Below are 17,090 nucleotides of genomic sequence, written 5' to 3'. Positions count from 1 at the left end.
CAAGAGGGAAGAAAAGAAAATTTTATTAGTGTGCTGACCAGGACATTCCCACAAGTCGTGTGCTTCTCTGGTTTATATCATTGCTCAGATCTGAGTCCTGTTGCTATTAATATGTATTTCTTTTTGTTTAGTAGTTTTTAATTTCTCTAATATAACAATCTGAAATAATTATGGAAACATATGAAACTAGAAGAGCATACTAAAGATCTTATTAAATTGTGTTCCTTCATTATCCAAAACAGATGTAGTATTGCGGGGGTCGGAGGAGCACTGATTAAGAATCCAAAGCTCCTTTCATCCATCTGCACAAATTGGCACGTTGTATGAAGAACTTTTTTGTTAGTTATACATGGAGATGGGCTCAAAATAAAACTCCAAATCCAAACATCCTCTAATTTTGGAAAGGTTAAAATCTGGATCCAGTTACAAATTTTGCAGCTAAAGCCTATAACTGTTATCCCTGTTTTAATGTTTGCTTGCTCTGTTTTTATACTAGTCAGTCTGCAGCTAACCATGTCTCTGGTGTTCATCTAATCTGCATATAGCATTTACTACATGAGAAACAGGATACATATGCTTATATGTCCTAGAAGACATCATTGTTAGCCAGTTGAACATTGGGCCAACCTCATCAGGGGAAGATTGCTCCTTTGCACAAAGTGGGAAACAAAACTCACTCACTGTTCAGTGAGAATAGTAGAGATGTTCTGGGATGGACATACCCATAGGATACAGCTAACCATTGCCCTACAATCATCTGTCATGATAAGGGGGTTCACTGGATGGAAGGTGGGCTCAGATTCATTTGGCTAAGCTAGTGGTAAGCATACTTGGATACTCTGGATGCTTATCTGAATTGACTGTATTAATAATATACTTCACATTTTATGGCAATAACTTTAAAAAGTGGGGGTGCAAAGTTAGATTCTTATGTTAATATTTAGGCCCCTTGTGCTGCCCCCGCGCACCTCACCGAGTGTCCCCGGCAGCTCCGCGCTGCGCTCCCTCACCAGTTACTGCCGCAGCTGGCTACAAGGGACCAGTTACTGCCGCAGCTGGCTACAAGGGAGCGGCACCAGGGGCAGGCTGAGGCAGCTGCTGCACCTGTGGAGGGAGGAGGGGAGGAGGCACATGGCAGCCCTCCCTGGCAGGCAACTCCGTGGGGGAGCTTATCCTGGCTGGACCTCGGGGGGGGGTGCTTCGGTGAGGTCATGCCAGGGGGGCTGGGGAGAGTCCTCCTCTCTCATCCCCTGCCCCAGCCCTGGGGAAGCCTGCCTGCTGCACCCCAAACTGCTCATCCCTGCACCCAACCCACCCCCCCGAGCCAGCATCCAAACCCCCTCCCACACCCAACACCCCAACCCCCCCTCCCCACCCCTCCTGCATCCCAATCTCCGTCCCAGTCCAGAGCCTGCACCCAGCACCCAAACTCCCTCCCAGAGCCCGCACCCCTCCTGCACCCAAACTCTTTCCCAGACCCTGCACCCCAAACCTCCTCCTGCACACAAACTCCGTCCCAGAGCCCACATTCCTCCTGCACCCAAACTTCCTCCCAGAGCCTGCACCCCAAACCTCCTCCCACACCCGCACACCCTCCCGGAGCCTTAGGCAGGTGTGTGTGGGGGGGGGGCAGGACTTGGACCCATTCTGGGCACCACCAAAAATTATACAAACCTGCCGCCCCTCATCTTCACATTACCCTTTTGCAAATAAGAGTAAATATTAAATTTTCCCATTATACAAGGCCTGGTGAACACATAATTTTTGTACCAATATAATTGTGACAGTTAGGGGTATGGTTTTTTTTACCAACACAGTTATATTGGTACAACCCCAAGTGTGATCCCCCTAAAATGGTATAAAGTTGTCTTAAACTGCTATAGCTTGTTCCTCTTCCCCTACAGAAATAAGGTATGCTGAGGCTAGTCTACGCTACGGAGCATATGTCAGCATAGCTATGGCAGCATAGCACCCTAGTGTAGACACAGTGTACACTGAGAAAAGGAGTCTTTCTGTCTGTGTAGGAACACCACCTCCTCAAACAATGTAGACACACAACTACTAAACAGTGGCATGTAACCTATCACATAAATCAGCCTCGGTACCAGATGACTGCGTGATAGCTAATGTAATACCAATTTTAAAAAGGGTTCCAGAGACATCCTGGCAACTGCAGTCTGTTAAGCCTAACTTCAGTACCAGGCAAATTGGTTCCAAATATAGTGAAGAACAAAATTATCAGACACATAGATAAGCACAATATGTTGGGGAAGAGTCAACAAAACTTTTGGAAAAGAAAAATCATGCCTCACCAATCTATTAGAATTTTTTGAAGGAATCAACAAGCATTCACTCAGGGTGAGCCAATCAATTTAGTGTATTTGGACTTTCAGGAACCCTTTGACAAGGCCCCTCAGCAAAGGCTCTTATCCCAGGGTGACTTACTTTGTTTAAAAGGGAAGGGCCTCTCGTGGATTAGTAACTGGTTAAAAGATAGGAAACAAAGAAAAGGAATAAATGGTCAGTTTTAACAATGGAGACAGGTAAATAGTGGGGTCCCCCAAGGATCTGTACTTGGACGTGTGTTGTTCAACATACTCATAAATTATCTGGAAATGGGAGTGAACCAAGTGGTGGCAAAATTAGCAGATGATAAAAAATTACTCAAGATAGTTAAGTGCAAAGTAGATTTTGAGGAGTTACAAAGGTATCTCACAAAACTGAGTGACTCGGCAACAAAATAGCAGATGAAATTCAATGCTGATAAGTGGAAAGCAATGCACATTGGAAAAACATAATCCCAACTAAATTTACAAAATGATGGGGATCTAAATTAGCTGTTACCGTTCAAGAAAAAGATTATGGAGTCATCGTGGACAGTTCTCTGAAATTATCCGCTCAGTGTGCAGCAACAGTAGTCAAAAAATCTAACAGAATTTTAGGAACCATTAGGAAAGGGATAGATAATAAAACAGAAAATATCATAATGCCACTGTATAAATCCATGGTATGTCCACACCTTGAATACTGTGCGCAGGTCTGGTTGCCCCTTCTAAAAAAAAAATAAAATTATAATATTAGAATTGGAAAACAGAGCAGAGAAGAGCAACAAACATGTTTAGAGATATGGAGAGGTTAAAAAGACTGGGACTATTCTGCTTAATAAAGAGACGCCTAAGGGGGGATATGATAGAGGTCTATAAAATCATGACTGGTGTGGAGAAAGTGAATAGGAAGTGTTATTTATTTCTTCACATAACACAAGAACTAGCGGTCACTCAATGAAATTAATAGTCAGCAAGTTTAAAACAAATGAAAGGAAGTACTTCTTCACACAGTGCACAGTTAACCTGTATAATTCATTGCCGTGGGATGCTGTGAAGGCCAAAAATATAATTGGGTTCAAAAAAGAATTAGAAAAGTTCACGGAAGATAGGTCCATCAATGGCTATTAGCGAAGGCGGTCAGGGACACAACCCCATGCTCTGGGTGTCCCTGAAGCTCCAACTGCCAGAAGCTGGGAATGGGCAATGGGATGGATCACTTGGTGATTACCTGTTCTGTTCATTTCCTCTGAAGCACCTGGCATTGGCCGCTGTCGGAAGACAGGATATTGGGCTAGATGGACCATTGATCTGACCCAGTTGGCCGTTCTTATGTTCTTATGATGTTAGCTATGTTGACAGAAGCACTCTTCCATCGGCATGGGAGTTGCATCTACACTGGGGTGGGGTGAGGGGAGGGGTTGTTGTCATAGCTGTGTCGGTCAGGGTTGTAGTTTTTCACACCCCTGACCAAAGGAGCTATGCTGATATAACTTTTAAGTGTACACCAGGAATTTTTATACTTTTATAACTGTGTCCACACTAGGGAGGTATACAACTTTTTTGTGAAGAAGACCTAAGACTAAGTTGCAAAGAGGTTAAGCCACTTGGTCAAAGCCACACAGCAAGGCCAGGGCAGAGAGGGTTTAGAACTCAAATTCATGGTTCCTATCCCAGAGCTTAGGCTGTAAGGGTGAGATTTTCAGTAGTACTCAATGTTGGCTTAACTGCTCTCATTGAATTTAATGAACATTTTACCATGGACTTCAGTGGGAACAGAGTTAGGGCAATGCTGAGCATTTTTGAAAATTTCACTGTAAATCTATAAAGGTGAGAAGGGTGTGATTTAGTTCATACAAAATGTCACAAAATTATTGCACAGTGATTTTTTGTTGTGTGTATTGTTTCATCAATAAATACTAGCAAAACACTTCCTACATTTTGGTTATAAATTTCTGTGTAAGTAGGGGAGTTACTAAGATTATATTTTTATTTGTGGTATTATAAGTAAATAAGGCTGTACAAAAACACAGACAGAAACAAAGTTCCAATGCTTATTATTCTCAAGACAATAGCCCAGATTCTCCATCAAGTTTGGTCCTTTAAAGATAGTAAATAGCCATGCTCTGATTCTGTCTTGGTTTAAGGCACTAGCGTGACTCTCAGTGCTATCAACTGTGTTCATCGATATTTTAATTACTTGGGCATCTTTAGTTATAGTGCAGTGGCTTCTGCGTGTGGGGGTATTGTCACTATGTATTCAGCAACAGGAGCTAAGGAGATTTGTGGTTGTGATTACAATGACAACAACTGAATATGGCACTCAAGATGGATGAAACTGAGGCTCAATTTGATTTAGAATGACTCAATTTGATTTAGAACAGCGGTTCTCAAACTGTGGGTCGGGGAACCCCAAAGTGCATTGTGACCATATTTTAATGGGGTCACCAGGGCTGGCTTAGACTTGCTGGGGCCTGGCGCCGAAGCCCGAGGTCTTCAACCCTGGGCAGCAGGGCTCAGGTTACACCCTGCCAGCCTGGGACTGAGGCCCTTGGCCTTCTGCTTTGGCCCCCTCACCCAGGGTGGTGGGGCTCAGATGGGTTTGGGCTGTGGTCCACCCTCCTGGGTTATGTAGTAATTTTTGTTGTCAGAAGGGGGTCGCAGTGCAATGAAGTTTGAGAACCCCTGATTTAGAAAGTACACCAGTCCTTATGTGACAGACCAATAAGGAGAAGAGTAGTTAATGTTTTATGGAAGGGTTTTTTCATTAATGTTTGATTCACGTTATTTCTTTTTTGATGTGTGTGTGTTTACAAACATTAAGCACAGACTTTTCCTTTTTTCTTACTCTTTTGTAAAAAATATTAGGAAATGAAATGCAAAAATCTATGCAAATGCACTATTAAGGCCACACAGTTAAAAATAGTGTGAAGAATTGTGAACATCAGGGTTCACATGGCAAGGTCTCTAGTGACCTCTTCCTAACCAAATGTCCCAGGTGTCTACTCCATCCCCCTCTTCCTTCACCTCTTTGCCATTTTTGCCACTGTCAATCATACTCTACAAAATCTCATCCTGTCTTGTCTTTCGGAAAGCTGTCCTCTTCAGGTTCCTTCCCTCTCCATCTGTTCCTACAGCATCTACTCTCTGTGAGGAACCCATAGGGCTAGTCCTTGGTCCCCTCATCTTCTACTTCTACACCCTTTCTTTGAATGATTTTATCCACTCCTGGCTGCAACTGCTATCTAAGCTAACGATTCACAAACCTGCCTTTCTGCTTGTGATTTGTCTCTCTCCATCCACCACTGTATTTCATTTAACTGCTCTCGCTGACATCTCCTGTTGCATACCTCCCTGGTCACTTCCATTTAATATGCCCAAAATGGAGTTCCTTCTCTTTACTCCCAAACCATAGTCTCGTACCACATTTTTTCCTCCCGTTGACAGTGCTACCATCCTCCTGATCACTTAGGCCCAAGGCCTTTACTGAATAATCGAGCCCTTCAGGATTACATGAGAGAGACTCTTACACCTTGACTAGAAAAATTCAAAAAATAAAGGCGAATATGTTTGTAGAGCAGACCTTTCTCATGAACAGAGAGTTAGGTTTTCCCAAGGTTACCTCAAGGCTACCATTATGTTTGTAGCCCATAAAACTGATTAAAAATTCATTGTCCATTTTGATCCTCATTATTATAAGTGCAAAACAAAACAAACCCAACTGACCATGATTCCCCCACCCCCTACCCCCCTCCGCACCACACATTATTCATAAGTGAGACTGCCTAAGGGGAAGTATTAGTCACTGTCTGTTACAGATTCCTTTCCTATCTGACTAGTACTTCCGAACTCTGCTGCTGCTCCTAGAATGTTACCTTTCTTTTATTTTCATTTAAACAATTGTCAGTTCTAATGATTGTACTTGTAGACAAGGATTTAATTAACCTAATCAGCCTGCCACAGAGCTGACAGGTAGGCTTTTTTGTCACAGTTCATTCATAACATGTAATCTGCCATGAATAGGAGCTCTCAGCTGCTCTGGCAGCTACGTCTCTCCTCAGGCCACTGAATCAGGGTGACCTTGCAATTCAAAATGAAGAGTGATGATGCGAGAGTGAGTGTCAAAAAGTCAGTCTTCTCTGACCTAGTTTTCAGATACAACATGATGGATGAATGCCAAAGAAGAAGCAGCTTGTTTTTTCAAATATTCTTGGTTAACAGGGTCACTGCAGAGAGTAGCACTATTTTAGTACCTTTTAAGAGCTGGTTTTGTTAGTGCAAAATAATGTGCAGTGCCTTGCATCTAAATGCTTTCTAGCGTATCCACTCTGGGATTGGGAGAAAGCAGTGCAAAGTCTTCCCCAGAGCCATGGTTGTTGCCCACTCTCAGGAGCAAGTTTTCTACCATTTACCTGGTAGCCCCAGTTTCCATGCAATCATTATGATATCAATGAGGAAGAGAGGCCCTAAAGAAAACTGTGACCCTGAACTTTTGTCCCTTGCACTCCTCAGGCTTCTCAGCACTTGGGGTTGCTGCATTGTAGATTGGGAAGTGCTGAGCAATTCCTGGTAACTAACTGGCTCAGTCTGAACTCCATAGAATATAGACTAAAAACAATTTAGCTGATTATCAACTACGTGTTCTGATGAATCCTTATGAATAATACAACAGATCTAAAATTACCTATAAACCAAAATAATAAATGCAGATGCTATAAAAGAGTTCTTTTAATGCTTACTATTTTTGTATTTATTGGTTTTATTTGTAGAGCCCTGCGTGGATACAAAAATGTGGATCCACATCTGATCTGCATCCACTAGGATCAACCCACAATCCGACCCGCGATCTGCTAGCCATCTTTTACCAGTATCTGCACCCGCAGCAGCAAGCTGTCTCATAAGGGCTAGCGACAGTGTGTGTGTGTGTCTTGAAGGGAAGAGGCAGAGCGCAAGGGCAGGGACATGGGGGTAAGGGGCCGTGTGGGGACGGGGATGGGGGCTGGGGAGAAGGAGTGTCGCATTGCGTGCTGCTCCCGGGGGCTCACGAGCAATGGCACACGGCAGCAGCAGTGCGTGTTGCATCACAGTGGGGCGGAGGGATGGGGTGCCAGGGTCCCCCCTGCTCTAAGCCCCATGGCCAGGGGGCAGGCCTATTGCCCAGGAGCTGGAGGGCTGGGCCCAGGACTAGGAGCATGGCCAGTGCTGCTGGGCCAGGCCATGGTGGAGACACTGGCGCTGCCCAAAAGGCCCAAGCTGCTGGACAGGAAGCAGCGCTGCAAGTGGCTGCAGGACCGCCCCAACTCTGACCTGCCGCCCAGCCCCAACTACTGGCTGCTGCTGCCGGCCTCAACCATGCTGCGTCTCCCGGGCTGCCTGAGCTGGACGCCATTGACCAGGCAACACCACCAGTGAGTAGAGTTCTGCGCAGTTGTATTCGCATCCAATCCACAAAAATGGTCCGTGGATATCTGCAGATATAAAGCAGATATCCGCAGATTTGCAGGACTCTATTTATTTGAGGTTATCTCTGCAGTAATTTTTTTTAAAAGAATATCAATGAAGTGAGCATGTTCAGTTGGCAGATTTTCCCCAGCACTTGCTCGTCTTTAACAAAAGTTGAATTTATTCCTGAAATGGTTATAAGCAACAAAATCCTTTGTCATCTAATTGATACTTTTCTCTAAAGATCAGTTGAAATGCTACAGATCTGTGTTACTGAGTTATATGTAAGAACTAGATTAGTATATATGCGCGGTGTTGTAATAGACTGGTCGTGTGTGCCCCACTTTGTTCTAATGGTTGCAATGTCAGATATTCACAGTGTATGTTAACATGCCACCCTCTAGTGGCTGCAATCCCCAGAGGATATAACCTACTAATGCTGCAGCTATTGGAGATGCTTCTTTACCTCATGTGAGAAGGGGCATGCTTTTTACAGCTGAAGGCCCTAGATTCTGTTCCTGCAGAAGACCTTTTTGTCCAAACAACCACAGAGTCTATGTGGTCTAGGAAGTGATGCTGGGGGCTCACCCTCCAAGCTGTCTGCCTCTTCTTTTTTCAAGCATCAATTTTTATAGTTTGTTTAAATTTTGTAACCTTTGCAAACTGCAGTTCAGGTTACGGTATGGTAGGTTTTGTATGCTGTTAGTGAAAAGCACCAGAGACGAAGAACGAGGGTCAGCCTGGCTGTGTACTATAACTCTTTAAATCTGGAACTCTCCCTCTTCATCCCTGAGCAAACATGCCAAGTTGAGGCTATCAAAAGAGCTCAAAGTTCATATTCGTATAAAATTTGCATAAATGCAGATAAAAATTCCATACATTTATGAACAGCCTTCAGAAAATGAAGCCTTTTTAACTCTCACAAACCTTCAGTAGGTGGTGCTCTCAGTGAACAGACAGCAAGCTCATTCCCAACCACAGTGATCTCAAGGGCAGCACCTCTCTTCTCCCAGGGGGCTGGAGACCTTTTTTCCTCAGAAGTGCCCCACCCCACCTCTCTTCTCCCCATAGTGTTCTAACCTTCTTGCTCTATCTCCCTCACTAAGTCTCCCTATTCCCTCTTTACCAAGGTCATTCCTCCCCAGTTTTCCCTCAGTTTCTCTCGCCCATACAGGATTTTGCCCCTCCAGGTCTTGCTCCACTGCTTAAGGTTTTTCCCTCAGCCGTTCTTCTCATCCCTATCCCTCTCCCTATCCCTCCTCCCCAAGATCTTAACTCTGCAAGGGATGGAGAAGACTTGGCAGGAGTGCTGGAACTAGGGGTATTGGGGGTGTTGCAGCACCCCCTGGCTTGAAATGGTTTCCATCGTATACAAGGTTTATAGTTTTGTTCAATGGCTCTTGGCACCCCCACTATGAAAACTATTCCAACACCACTGAGACCTGGTGCTGCTGGTGGACTAGCAGGAATTCCCTCTCCTCCTTTCCTAGCTGATCCCTCAACATGCTCACTTCCCTCAGCAATTCTCTGCCTCAGCACACTACTTTCCCACTGAGAAGTCAACAGGGCAGAGAAAAACAGCATCTCTCAACTGGTGGCTTCCAGCCTGCAAGCAGAGAAGGCAGCTGCTGCCAGGGATGGGTCAAAGGCAGGTTTACAACAAACGCCCTATGATGGCCAGCCAAGAAAAACCCCAGGCTCAGCAGAGAGGTGAAGGAGCTGGAGAATGGGACAGAAAGCAGAGTCTACCGCCAAAGAATGGAAGTTAGGCAGGTCTGTTCCTGGACCACAGAGAGGAGAGTGTGAGTGGGACTGGGAGTGCGAGGAAGCAGGGCATGCAGTTACTGGAAATAGGGAATGATCTGTATCCTGCCACCCCTTCACTGTCCCATTGCAGGATTTACTCAGTCTGCTATTACACCCTTGCTGTCTGTCCCCAGAGCTCTGGGGGTGGATTGTCAGTCATCTACTTTTAAGTGTTGGGCTTTCCTATACCAGTTTCATGATAAAAATGAATGAAAGCAGATTGAGACAGAGGGCCAGGTCAGAAGATTATTATCCTTTCTTATTTTAAGGACTGTACCTCAGCATTTCAACTGTTTATGTCTTTTCCACTCTACTCATGTAGAACTTTCAAACTTAAACAGCTCAAAGGTGGAGGGAAATCCTGGATTTTATACCCGCCTGTGTGTTATCACTTAAGTGTTTCCAACTGCGTGGAGCACCAGGTCAAAGGAAAACACATTCTTGAAAACTGTCTGCTGAAGTTAAGCACCTGGGTCACATACAAAAAAGTACAAATGATTGACAATAACAGCATTTAAGGGTCAAAGAGAAAACATGCTGAATAGAGATAGCAATGCTTAACACAACTGGGGAAGTTCCCAGGGTACATACAAGACATTGATCTTCAGAATAATGAATCAGAAATCTTAATGTGGCTCCTCAGGAAAGGAAAAATACCCCGTGGGCTAAACCAGATTTAATATAAAGTCATAGCTACGAGAATAGCTTGCAAAGTTTTATAGGGGAACCAATAAAATGTGAAATACAGGAAGCCATCATGCTAGGATACACCTATGGTTCTTTAAATGGTGCCTCGTTTATCTTGTGACTGAAAACACAACAAAGAAGACATCCGTCAGTGATGCTACCATTTATGATGATGATCTCTGAAGTCAGTACTTCAGTAAAGTTAGGCAGGTCCAGGAACAGACCTGCCTAACTTCTATTCTTTGGCTGTAGACTCCGCTTTCTGTCCCATTCTCCAGCTCCTTCACCTCTCTGCTGAGCCTGGGGTTTTTCTTGGCTGGCCATCAGAGGGGGTTTGTTGTAAACCTATCTTTGACCCAACCCTGGCAACAGCTGCCTTCCCTACTTGCAGGCTGGAAGCCACCAGTTGAGAGATGCTGTTTTTTTCTGCCCTGTTGACTTCTAAGTGGGAAAGTCGTGTTTCCAAAATCTGTACTGCTGGAGAAAAAATTATTTACACATCTCCTCCTATTTACAAGAGGAGGTGGAAAGTTGACCAAAAGGAAACCAGCCATCACCTTCTGGATTCACCTAAACGCTCAGTGTGAGTACCTCTTCTTCCAAAGGCCGGCCATTGAATTGCAGAGGAACTTGAGAGGTGATTTTTGAATCCATTCACATGTTCGCTATAATGTCAATCACAGTGATGTTAAAAGAAAAGGAGTACTTGTGGCACCTTAGAGACTAACAAAATAAATTTCCTTTTCTTTTTGCGGATACAGACTAACACGGCTGCTACTCTGAAACGAGTGATGTTAAAAAGTGACTTTCACATGGGCACCACTGAGTTGGCATTATGTGGCAACAGAAGACATGGCAGAAGAGAAACCAAAATATCAGAGCTATTAAACTTGGATTTTTACAGCAGCTATAAGTAAATTCAATTAAGACCTCAGCTTTTTTAGCAACCTTATTCTAAGGAAATATAGCACAGCTCCATTTGGGAACAAAGCTTATAAGATATATTCTCATTTTTAAAAAAATCTAAGTTCTTGCTTAGAAAAGACTTGCTAGGTAACCAGACATCTGCAAAGGATGTCTGCCATGAGGAGTAATCCATTAACAAAGCCAGAACACTACTCTACATATTTTGTGTAGGTTTCTCCCCCTGTTTTTAACTTGTCTCAAAAGGCAAAGATTTACTATCTGGAACAGTGGCTGATGGTCATTCATCCAACAAAAATTCATCTCTGGTACAGGTTTAAGGCAACTGCCAACACATGCCTTAACTCACTGAACCTGGAAAGGCCTACACCTCCCACACCACTGGCTTTCAAATTGGAAATTCCTCGGCACAAAAGGCTCAGCCCACGGGACTTCTCCAGACAAACAATCAGCCTGCAGTGCTTCACTGGGCATAAGAGCCTTGGCAAGGAGCCATTCACTATCATTAAAAGTGTTTATAAAAAAATGTTCATTTTTGGCCAGCTTTTTCCCAAGGCCTGCCCTCCACCCCCACATCTTCAATGGAATGTGTTAATAATTTGCTTTGTGGAGATGAAAGGCTCTTTGATAGGAGCAGCATAAACACATCTCACTCTGCTCAAAGGTCTTTGTCCCACAATAGAGGCACAGTTTCTGTACAGTGGCTTGAATGGAAAGAACAGACACATTTCTGAATCACTCTTCACTTTCTACTACCCTTTTTCTCTCTCTCCTTCTCTCTTCCTGATAGTCACAAACCCTAGTGAGGAATACAAACAAGCAAATGGATCCAGACACATATCCTTTGCAGCAGTAAGCAGAGTGCTTTAATAAAAAAATCTTATCTACAAAAGTTTCCACAAGTCAAGGTGACAAAGGTCAGAAGTCACATGGAAGCATGCCCCTCTACCACAATGGAAAGACTGAGTGGTAAATGGACCAGTATTTATTCTGGAACAAACAATAGAAATGGGCTGTTGCTGTTGCTAGAACTTTTTTTCAGCAGCAGAATACTATGACATACAGTACAGTACATCACTAATGCTTTGGGTGAGCATAACTGTCTATTGTAACAGGAGAAACTGCACATTATAACTGCCTTTAAAATACAATAACAGCAAGTGCTGGGTAACTACTGACTCTTAGTGCAAGTCTTTTGTTGACCATTCTGATTTGCTCTATACCTTTCTTTTATATCTGCAATGTTTCTTTAAATTGCCACCCCAATAGTGTTTTACATTATGCTATCCTCGGTCATCATCTAGATTTCATTCAAGATAAAGACCTACCCATGACACTGCCAGTTGTCTCTTCTTTGGGCTAAATGTGACGAAATAAGTTATGCAAAAGCAACTGGTTTCTTGTGACATTAGCACTTTAGCTTTGTCCTCATCTTCAAAATGTGCTTCGGCTGGGTTTGCTCACTTTCCTTGTTGTCTGATTCCTTGTATCTGCATGTGATGAAAATGCTACATCTTCCCACACTATGCTGTCCAGTCTTTAGAACTTTATCCATATTCTGGAAAGTGTTCATGTTCTTGCTGAGCATTTTAGTGCACGGTTGTCAAAAATAAACCATTTTTCCCAGCCACTATAGCCCTGTCTAGACTATAGCCAGGTGAACTCTAGAAAAGCTTTGCCAGTATAGCTATAGCAGCAAACCCTCTTAGTGTGAGTTTATACCTGCAAAAAAGTATTTTTTTGCCAGTATAAGTGCATCTACACTAGATGTTTCTAGTGTAGATCTGGCCTAGGAAAATGAAGTGTGTTTAGCAAACATGATGCCTAATGTGTTAATTAACACTTATCACTTAGGGAAACTTTTTCAGAAATGCCTAAGGGTATGTCTACTCTGTGATAAAAGACCTGAGGCACAGCCATGGCGGGCTTGAGTCAGCTGACTCAGGCTTGTGAGGCTCAGGCTGCAGGGATATAAAATTGCACTGTAGACATTTGGGCTTGGGCTGGAGCGTGGGTCTTAGACCTTCTCCCATCATAGCTACACCCCAAACCCAATTGTCTACACTGCAATTTTGCAAGTACATAAAATTTTGTTACAAGGAGGAGGTGAAATATTGTTCTTGTTAACCTCTGAGGTAGGACAAGAAGCAATGGGCTTAAATTGCAGCAAGGGAGGTTAGGTTGGACATTAGGAAAAAAAATCCTGTCAGGGTTGTTAAGCACTGGAATAAATTGCCTAGGGAGGTTGTGGAATCTCCATCATTGGAGGTTTTTAAGAGCAGGTTAGACAAACACCTGTCAGAGATGATCTAGTTATTACATAGTCCTGCCTTGAGTGCAGGGGACTGGAGTAGATGACCTCTCAAGGACCCTTCCAGTCCCATACTTCTATGATTCTATGGCCCCCACAGCCTGGGCCCCTAGACCACAAGTCAACTGACCTGGGCCAGCCACAGGGTTTTTTTATTGTAGTGTAGACATACCTTAAGTGACATAGGAGTCTAAAGTGACCTAAAGCATCACTGAGCTTTGCAGCAGCTAACTTTTAGGTGCCCTGCCCACCAGTGGAATTCACAGCCCTGAGTTAGGTGCCCAGGCTCCTTTTACAATGTGTGGGGAGAGTTAGGCACCTAAGAATGGGATCCAAAAAAGCCAGCATGCTGAGCAGGGAGCTGCCTAAGTTAGCCAGTAGGAAATGCCCAGGAGAGGGATGCGGGAGTTGGGCATCTAAGCCATTTCTTGCAGGGCTCTCTCAGTCACTCCTGTTGAAGCTATTCCACTGTGCGTGAATAATTAAATATCTATTGGGCCAGAAAGAGAGTGCGAATGACTCTCTAGCCCAGTGGTTAGGTCACTCAGCTGGGAGGTGGGAGACAGAGGTGCCAGTTCCCCGGCTCCAATGCATATTTAAGTATTTTATACATAGTGGAATAGCTTTGACAGCAGAGACTGAGAGACACCTGCTCCAGATAACCCTATAGCTTAGTGGTAGGGCCCTTCCTGTGAGTGGGGACACCCAAGTTCAACTCCCTTCTCGACATCAGGCAGAGGAGGTAGTTGAACCTGGGTTTCCTGAGGGAGTGCTCTAACCACTGGGTTAAAAGTTATCAAATGTGGCCTCATTGCCTGCTCCAGCTGTTCTGTGTGGATTCTGCAGTGCTCAGAGCATGCCTACCGGTTTGGGCCCTGCAGGCGCAATAGGTGGGAAATAGCTTGTTTGAGAATTCCACCAGTGTTTAGCTAGAAGCATGGGGGTCAGGACTAAGCAACTGTGCACATGCTCAGTAACAGATTTTTAGCTGCCTACACGATTTTATCAGTGGGAATTTAGGCACCTAGGGATTTTATGCACCTGCAGGGTTAGGCAGCAGCTGAGCAGGGGTTCTGTGAATGCCAGTGGTGCCTAAATGTTGGACTTAAGTGCCTAAAGCAGCAGCCTAAGTCCATTTGTGAATCTAGCCCTTAGGAGCATAAGTCCCATTGACTTTCACTAACACGTAGGCTTCTAAGTGCCTAAGGCCTGGTGTACACTACAGGGTTAGATCAACCTAAGATGCCTTGTGCCGACCTAGCTGTGAAAATGTTTTCACTTAAATTTGGCTCCCACTCAAAAACCAGTCTGAGAACTGGTCACTCGATTACAGACCTAAAAGTTGCAATTCTTCAACAAAAAAACTTCAAAAACAGACTCCAACGAGAGACTGCTGAATTGGAATTAATTTGCAAACTGGATACAATTAACTTAGGCTTGAATAGAGACTGGGAGTGGATGGATCATTACACAAAGTAAAACTATTTACCCATGTTTATTCCCCTCCCTCCCTGCCACTGTTCCTCAGATGTTCTTGTCAACTGCTGGAAATGGCCCACCTTGATTATCACTACAAAAGATTCCCGCCCCCTCCCCCCCACTCTCCTGCTGGTAATAGCTCACCTTATCTGATCACTCTCATTACAGTGTGTATGGTAACACCCGTTGTTTCATGTTCTCTATGTATATAAATCTCCCCACTGTATTTTCCACTGAATGCAACCAATGAAGTGAGCTGTAGCTCACGAAAGCTTATGCTCAAATAAATTTGTTTGTCGCTAAGGTGCCACAAGTCCTCCTTTTCTTTTTGCGAATACAGACTAACACAGCTGCTACTCTGAAACTGATATAAGTCCCTCTTTGTGTCAATTAGTAACACCACCTCCCCAAGCGGTGTAGAGTCACAGTCAATGTAATTAGGTTGACAGTGTCAGTGTAGACACTGCATTGCTTACGTCAACTGTTACTGGCCTTCAGGAGCCAGCCCACAATTCCCCATACTGACAATACAATCAGTACAAGTGCTCCTGTTGAGGACATGCACCACCAACACAAGAAGCCAAGCGTCCACATACACAAGCGATTTAATGACTGCAGTGGCTGCATACTGACGTAAGTTAGGGTGACGTAAGTTTGTAGTGTAGACATGGCCCAAATCGCTTTTCGCAAATGGAGACTTATGTTCCTAAGGCATTTTTGAAAATATTATCCCTAGCACAGACAAAAACAGTGGTATTCAAAATCTTGTCAGCTGATTGTGGTCAACTTAGGGAGTATCCTGTGTTCCAAGTGGTGTTTAAAAATTTGTTACTTAATATGTTAGAGAGATCTTGTCTCTCTATTTTTCTGGGACCGACATGGCTACACCTACACTGCATACTTATTTAACACCTGTCAGATAACATGTTTACTAGTCTAGACAAGGCCCTGATCTTTTCTTCTTTCATATGTGCATGTTCAGCCTGAGCTCACATTCCTTCCTCAGGTATTCCTTTCTATTATCATTGCTTCAGGTCTTAGAGTTTCAGCAAAAACTGCAGAAGCTCTTCCCATTTAATATTTATTTGTTAAATATTAATATCAAGCTTAGCGCTTCAACTGTGGTCTGTTTGACTCCCCTCCTGGTCTTAGCACCACTGCACCTTGTTACCCCAAAATCTTTGTTGTAGAATAATGAGGTGACGTATAATAACAGGTTCAATGCCCACCAGCATCTATCAACTGGGAGAGTTAGAAATCTGTGTGCCTCCCACCCGTGTTGCATTGAAATAAAGGATAGAGAGAATATAACCTTACACAGAAAGTTATAACGGGGGAGGCGGTGTGTGTGAAGGATCCACTAAGGGGATCACTTACAAATACCCAAGAATAGATTCCAGCAAGGGGCATAGAGTCCAGACCCTTAAACTGTCCCTTGGTTAAACTGTTAAGTGCCTAAAAAGCAATTACTGTCTACTGGTGTCCTGCTGAAGTTGCTTTCAATCCTGATGTTGCAAGGTTTTGGTGGGATGGACAGCATTCACAACATCCGTTGGTACGTTCCATTCAGCGTCCATGCTCAATAAGGCAGCCTGTTTTGCCAGTTTATCCACAGCACTATTCAAGGTGGATATCTCTGACTGCTTTTTCCTATGGGTTTTGACCTTGAATAGGAAAGTTTTTCCTTGTCTTTCTTTTGCCAGCTTCCAAGTGTACAGTAAATACGAAGCATGAGCTATTGGCATTGATCCACCGAACACATGTTCCTCTCCAACCAAACTGCCATCTAATCGATGAATGCCCCCAGGACCTAGTCCGAATCTGTACACACCATGATATTCTTCTGTGGATCTGCTGATCTTAAAGCAGCTATCACTGCTGCGATTTCAGCTGCTTGCACTGAGTGATGACAGATGGTGTCTTGCACTGCCTTCCCTGAAAAAGGCTGCATACTGCAAAACCAGTGAAAGGGGATCCATTATGGTGATAACTGGATCCATCCACCACCCAGATTTCCCAAGAGTGTTCTTTAGCATCCTCATCTTTAACTTCAAGGAAAAAGGGAGTCTTAAATGCTGGTGCATGCATTTCAGGTAATAGGCATTTATGAGCTTCTC

At 43.9% G+C, this 17,090-nt stretch overlaps 1 protein-coding gene across 1 annotated transcript in view; it reads left to right on the top strand.

The window, feature by feature from the left end:
* The window catches only part of LOC140911927 (uncharacterized), a 77,286-nt gene that overhangs the window by 22,045 nt on the left and 38,151 nt on the right, over positions 1 to 17,090 (top strand). Inside the window, exon 2 of the mRNA XM_073346087.1 lies at positions 7,094 to 7,292. The gene's annotated coding sequence lies outside the window, so the exon portion shown is untranslated. The remainder of the gene's footprint in view (positions 1 to 7,093; positions 7,293 to 17,090) is intronic.

The sequence above is a fragment of the Lepidochelys kempii genome, chromosome 5 (assembly GCF_965140265.1).
Source record: "Lepidochelys kempii isolate rLepKem1 chromosome 5, rLepKem1.hap2, whole genome shotgun sequence".
Classification (NCBI taxonomy): domain Eukaryota; kingdom Metazoa; phylum Chordata; order Testudines; family Cheloniidae; genus Lepidochelys; species Lepidochelys kempii.
Note: the sequence above shows the minus strand (reverse complement) of the source record. Positions and strands in the feature narration are given on the sequence as shown.